This window comes from Lonchura striata, unplaced genomic scaffold (assembly GCF_046129695.1).
Source record: "Lonchura striata isolate bLonStr1 unplaced genomic scaffold, bLonStr1.mat Scaffold_187, whole genome shotgun sequence".
Classification (NCBI taxonomy): Eukaryota; Metazoa; Chordata; class Aves; order Passeriformes; family Estrildidae; genus Lonchura; species Lonchura striata.
In genome coordinates this window covers 57,331-63,666 of record NW_027461120.1, presented here as the reverse complement: position 1 = coordinate 63,666, position 6,336 = coordinate 57,331, and positions in this window count along the sequence as shown.

The window sequence follows — 6,336 nt, the reverse complement described above, 5'->3', positions numbered from 1 at the left end:
TGGTCTGCGATCCATCCTTCGATATAATGATTCTTTGCAGTCAGGTCCCAGCCCAGGGCCAGGGGCCCCTGGGCACATCCTTTGGCCATTTTCCATGGAAAAGAAAATTCACCAGTCCAGGTTGCTGATGTCAGTTTGTAGGGCTCCCTTGGCTTTATCAGGGCAGCAGAGGTTTGTGGAGGGGACAACTTTGGTCTGCGATCCATCCTTCGATATAAGGATTTTTTTGCATTCAGGTTCCAGCCCAGTGCCAGGGGCCCCTGGGCACATCCTTTGGCAATTTTCCCTGGAAAAGAAAACTCACCAGTCCAGGTTGCTGATGTCAGTTTGTAGGGCTCCCTTGGGTCTATCAGGGCAGCAGAGTTTTGAGGAGGGGAAAACTTCGGTCTGGGGTCCATCCTTCGATATAAGGATTTTGTGCCATCAAGTCCCAACCAGGGGCCAGGGGCCCCTGGGCACATCCTTTGGCCATTTTCCCTGGAAAAGAAAACTCACCAGTCCAGGTTGTTGATGTCAGTTTGTAGGGCTCCCTTGGGTCTCTCAGGGCAGCACAAGTTTGAGGAGGGGACAACTTCGGTCTGGAGTCCAGCCTTCGATATAAGGATTTTTTGCATTCAGGCCCCAGCCCACTGCCAGGGGCCCCTGGGCACATCCTTTGGCCATTTTTCCTGGGAAAGAAAACTCACCAGTCCAGGTACCTGATGTCAGTTTGTAGGGCTCCCTTGGGTCAATCAGGGCAGCAGAAGTTTGAGGAGGGGACAACTTCGGTCTGCGATCCATCCTTCGATAAAATGATTTTTTGAAGTCAGGCCCCTGCCCAGTGCCAGGGGCCCCTGGGCACATCCTTTGACCATTTTCTTTGGGAAAGAAAACTCACCAGTCCAGGTTGCTGATGTCAGTTTGTAGGGCTCCCTTGGGTCTATCAGGGCAGCAGAGTTTTGAGGAGGGGAAAACTTCGGTCTGGGGTCCATCCTTCGATATAAGGATTTTGTGCCATCAAGTCCCAACCAGGGGCCAGGGGCCCCTGGGCACATCCTTTGGCCATTTTCCCTGGAAAAGAAAACTCACCAGTCCAGGTTGTTGATGTCAGTTTGTAGGGCTCCCTTGGGTCTCTCAGGGCAGCACAAGTTTGAGGAGGGGACAACTTCGGTCTGGAGTCCAGCCTTCGATATAAGGATTTTTTGCATTCAGGCCCCAGCCCAGTGCCAGGGGCCACTGGGCACATCCTTTGGCCATTTTTCCTGGGAAAGAAAACTCACCAGTCCAGGTACCTGATGTCAGTTTGTAGGGCTCCCTTGGGTCAATCAGGGCAGCAGAAGTTTGAGGAGGGGACAACTTCGGTCTGCGATCCATCCTTCGATAAAATGATTTTTTGAAGTCAGGCCCCTGCCCAGTGCCAGGGGCCCCTGGGCACATCCTTTGACCATTTTCTTTGGGAAAGAAAACTCACCAGTCCAGGTTGCTGATGTCAGTTTGTAGGTCTCCCTTGGGTCTATCAGGGCAGCACAAATTTGAGGAGGGGACAACTTCGGTCTGGAGTCCAGCCTTTGATATAAGGATTTTGTGCAGTCAGGTCCCAGCCCAAGGCCTGGGGCCCCTGGGCACATCCTTTGGCCATTTCTCCTGTGGAAGAAAATTCACCACTCCAGGTACCTGATGTCAGTTTGTAGGGCTCCCTTGGGTCTATCAGGGCAGCAGAGTTTTGAGGAGGGGACAATTTTGGTCTGGGGTCCATCCTTCGATATAAGGATTTTGTGAAGTCAGGTCCCAGCCCAGAGCCAGTGGCCCCTGGGCACATCCTTTGGCCATTTTCCCTGGAAAAGAAAACTCACCAGTCCAGGTTGCTGATGTCAGTTTGTAGGGCTCCCTTGGCTTTATCTGGGCAGCAGAGGTTTGTGGAGGGGACAACTTCAGTTTGGGGACCATCCTTTGATATAAGGATTTTTTGCAGTCAGGTCCCATCCCAGGACCAGGGGCCCCTGGGGACATCCTTTGGCCATTTTCCCTGGGAAAGAAAACTCACCAGTCCAGGTTGCTGATGTCAGTTTGTAGGGCTCCCTTGGGTCTATCAGGGCAGCACAAGTTTGAGGTGGGGACAACTTTGGTCTGCGATCCATCCTTCGATATAATGATTCTTTGCAGTCAGGCCCCAGCCCAGGGCCAGGGGCCTCTGGGCACATCCTTTGGCCATTTTCCCTGGAAAAGAAAACTCACCAGTACAGGTTGCTGATGTCAGTTTGTAGGGCTCCCTTGGGTCTATCAGTGCACCACAAGTTTGAGGTGGGGAGAACTTCGGTCTGGAGTCCAGCCTTCGATATAAGGATTTTGTGCAGTCAGGTCCCAGCCCAGTGCCAGGGGCCCCTGGGCACATCCTTTGGCCATTTTCCCTGGAAAAGAAAACTCACCAGTCCAAGTTCCTGATGTCAGTTTGTAGGGCTACCTTGTGTCTATCAGGGCAGCACAAGTTTGAGGAGGGGACAACTTCGGTCTGCGATCCATCCTTCGATAGAGGGATTCTTTGCATTCAGGTCCCAGCCCAGGACCAGGGGCCCCTGGGCACATCCTTTGGCCATTTTCCCTGGAGAAGAAAATTCACCAGTCCAGGTACCTGATGTCAGTTTGTAGGGCTCCCTTGGGTCTATCAGGGCAGCAGAGTTTTGAGGAGGGGACAATTTTGGTCTGGGGTCCATCCTTCGATATAAGGATTTTGTGAAGTCAGGTCCCAGCCCAGGGCCAGGGGCCCCTGGGCACATCCTTTGGCCATTTTCCCTGGGAAAGAAAACTCACCAGTCCAAGTTCCTGATGTCAGTTTGTAGGGCTCCCTTGGGTCTATCAGGGCAGCAGAGGTTTGTGGAGGGGACTACTTCAGTTTGGGGACCATCCTTTGATATAAGGATTTTTTGCATTCAGGTCCCATCCCAGGACCAGGGGCCCCTGGGGACATCCTTTGGCCATTTTCCCTGGGAAAGAAAATTCACCAGTCCAGGTTGCTGATGTCAGTTTGTAGGGCTCCCTTGGGTCTATCAGGGCAGCAGAGTTTTGAGGAGGGGACAATTTCGGTCGGGGGTCCATCCTTCGATATAAGGATTTTGTGCAGTCAGGTCCCAGCCCAGTGCCAGGGGCCCCTGGGCACATCCTTTGGCCATTTTCCCTGGGAAAGAAAACTCACCAGTCCAGGTTCCTGATGTCAGTTTGTAGGGCTCCCTTGGGTCTATCAGGGCGGCACAACTTTGGGGAGGGGACAACTTCGGTCTGGGGTCCATCCTTCAATATAAGGATTTTTTGCTTTGAGGTCATAGCCCAGTGCTAGGGGCCCCTGGGCACTTCCTTTGGCCATTTTCCCTGGGAAAGAAAACTCACCAGTCCAGGTTCCTGATGTCAGTTTGTAGGGCTCCCTTGGGTCTATCAGGGCAGCAAAACTTGAGGTGGGGACAACTTTGGTCTGCGATCCATCCTTCGATATAAGGATTCTTTGCAGTCAGGTCCCAGTGCTGTGCTTGGGGCCCCTGGGTACAACCTTTGGCAATTTTCCCTGGGAAAGAAAACTCACCAGTCCAGGTTGCTGATGTCAGTTTGTCGGGCTCCCTTGGGTATATCAGGGCAGCAGAGTTTTGAGGAGGGGACAATTTTGGTCTGGGGTCCATCCTTCGATATAAGGATTTTGTGCAGTCAGGTCCCAGTCCAAGGCCAGTGGCCCCTGGGCACATCCTTTGGCCATTTTTCCTGGGAAAGAAAACTCACCAGTCCAGGTTGCTGATGTCAGTTTGTAGGGCTCCCTTGGGTCAATCAGGGCAGCAGAAGTTTGAGGAGGGGACAACTTCGGTCTGCGATCCATCCTTCGATAAAATGATTTTTTGAAGTCAGGCCCCTGCCCAGTGCCAGGGGCCCCTGGGCACATCCTTTGACCATTTTCTTTGGGAAAGAAAACTCACCAGTCCAGGTTGCTGATGTCAGTTTGTAGGTCTCCCTTGGGTCTATCAGGGCAGCACAAATTTGAGGAGGGGACAACTTCGGTCTGGAGTCCAGCCTTTGATATAAGGATTTTGTGCAGTCAGGTCCCAGCCCAAGGCCTGGGGCCCCTGGGCACATCCTTTGGCCATTTTCCCTGGGAAAGAAAACTCACCAGTCCAGGTTGCTGATGTCAGTTTGTAGGGCTCCCTTGGCTTTATCAGGGCAGCAGAGGTTTGTGGAGGGGACAACTTCAGTTTGGGGACCATCCTTTGATATAAGTATTTTTTGCATTCAGGCCCCAGCCCAGGACCACGGGCCCCTGGGCACATCCTTTGGCCATTTCTCCTGGGGAAGAAAATTCACCACTCCAGGTACCTGATGTCAGTTTGTAGGGCTCCCTTGGGTCTGTCAGGGCAGCAGAGTTTTGAGGAGGGGACAATTTTGGTCTGGGGTCCATCCTTCGATATAAGGATTTTGTGAAGTCAGGTCCCAGCCCGGAGCCAGTGGCCCCTGGGCACAACCTTTGGCCATTTTCCCTGGAAAAGAAAACTCACCAGTCCAGGTTGCTGATGTCAGTTTGTAGGGCTCCCTTGGGTCTATCAGGTCAGCACAAGTTGGAGGTGGGGACAAGTTTGGTCTGCGATCCATCCTTCGATATAGGGATTCTTTACAGTCAGGTCCCAGCCCAGTGCCAGGGGCCCCTGGGCACATCCTTTGGCCATTTTCCCTGGAAAAGAAAACTCACCAGTCCAGGTTGCTGATGTCAGTTTGTAGGGCTCCCTTGGGTCTATCAGGGCAGCAGAGGTTTGTGGAGGGGACAACTTCAGTTTGGGGACCATCCTTTGATATAAGGTTTTTTTGCATTCAGGTCCCATCCCAGGACCAGGGGCCCCTGGGGACATCCTTTGGCCATTTTCCCTGGAAAAGAAAACTCACCAGTCCAGGTTCCTGATGTCAGTTTGTAGGGCTCCCTTGGGTCTATCAGGGCAGCACAAGTTTGAGGTGGGGACAACTTTGGTCTGCGATCCATCCTTCGATATAATGATTCTTTGCAGTCAGGTCCCAGCCCAGGGCCAGGGGCCTCTGGGCACATCCTTTGGCCATTTTCCCTGGAAAAGAAAACTCACCAGTCCAGGTTCCTGATGTCAGTTTGTAGGGCTCCCTTGGGTCTATCAGGGCAGCAGAAGTTTGAGGTGGGGACAACTTCGGTCTGCGATCCATCCTTCGATATAATGATTCTTTGAAGTCAGGTCCCAGCCCAGGACCAGGGGAGCCTGGGCACATCCTTTGGCCATTTTCCCTGGAAAAGAAAATTCACCAGTCCAGGTACCTGATGTCAGTTTGTAGGGCTCCCTTGGATCTATCAGGGCAGCAGAGTTTTGAGGAGGGGACAATTTTGGTCTGGGGTCCATCCTTCGATATAAGGATTTTGTGAAGTCAGGTCCCAGCCCAGAGCCAGGGGCCCCTGGGCACATCCTTTGGCCATTTTCCCTGGAAAAGAAAACTCACCAGTCCAGGTTGCTGATGTCAGTTTGTAGGGCTCCCTTGGCTTTATCTGGGCAGCAGAGGTTTGTGGAGGGGACAACTTCAGTTTGGGGACCATCCTTTGATATAAGGATTTTTTGCATTCAGGTCCCATCCCAGGACCAGGGGCCCCTGGGCACATCCTTTGGCCATTTTCCCTGGAAAAGAAAACTCACCAGTCCAGGTTCCTGATGTCAGTTTGTAGGGCTCCCTTGGGTCTATCAGGGCAGCACAAGTTTGAGGTGGGGACAACTTTGGTCTGCGATCCATCCTTCGATATAATGATTCTTTGCAGTCAGGTCCCAGCCCAGGGCCAGGGGCCTCTGGGCACATCCTTTGGCCATTTTCCCTGGAAAAGAAAACTCACCAGTCCAGGTTCCTGATGTCAGTTTGTAGGGCTCCCTTGGGTCTATCAGGGCAGCACAAGTTTGAGGTGGGGAGAACTTCGGTCTGGAGTCCAGCCTTCGATATAAGGATTTTGTGCAGTCAGGTCCCAGCCCAGTGCCAGGGGCCCCTGGGCACATCCTTTGGCCATTTTCTTTGGGAAAGAAAACTCACCACTCCAGGTTCCTCATGTCAGTTTGTAGGGCTCCCTTGGGTCTATCAGGGCAGCGCAGGTTTGAGGTGGGGACAACTTTGGTCTGCGATCCATCCTTCGATATAGGGATTCATTACAGTCAGGTCCCAGCCCAGGACCAGGGGCCCCTGGGCACATCCTTTGGCCATTTTCCCTGGAAAAGAAAACTCACCAGTCCAAGTTCCTGATGTCAGTTTGTAGGGCTCCCTTGTGTCTATCAGGGCAGCACAACTTTGGGGAGGGGACAACTTCGGTCTGGGGTCCATCCTTCAATATAAGGATTT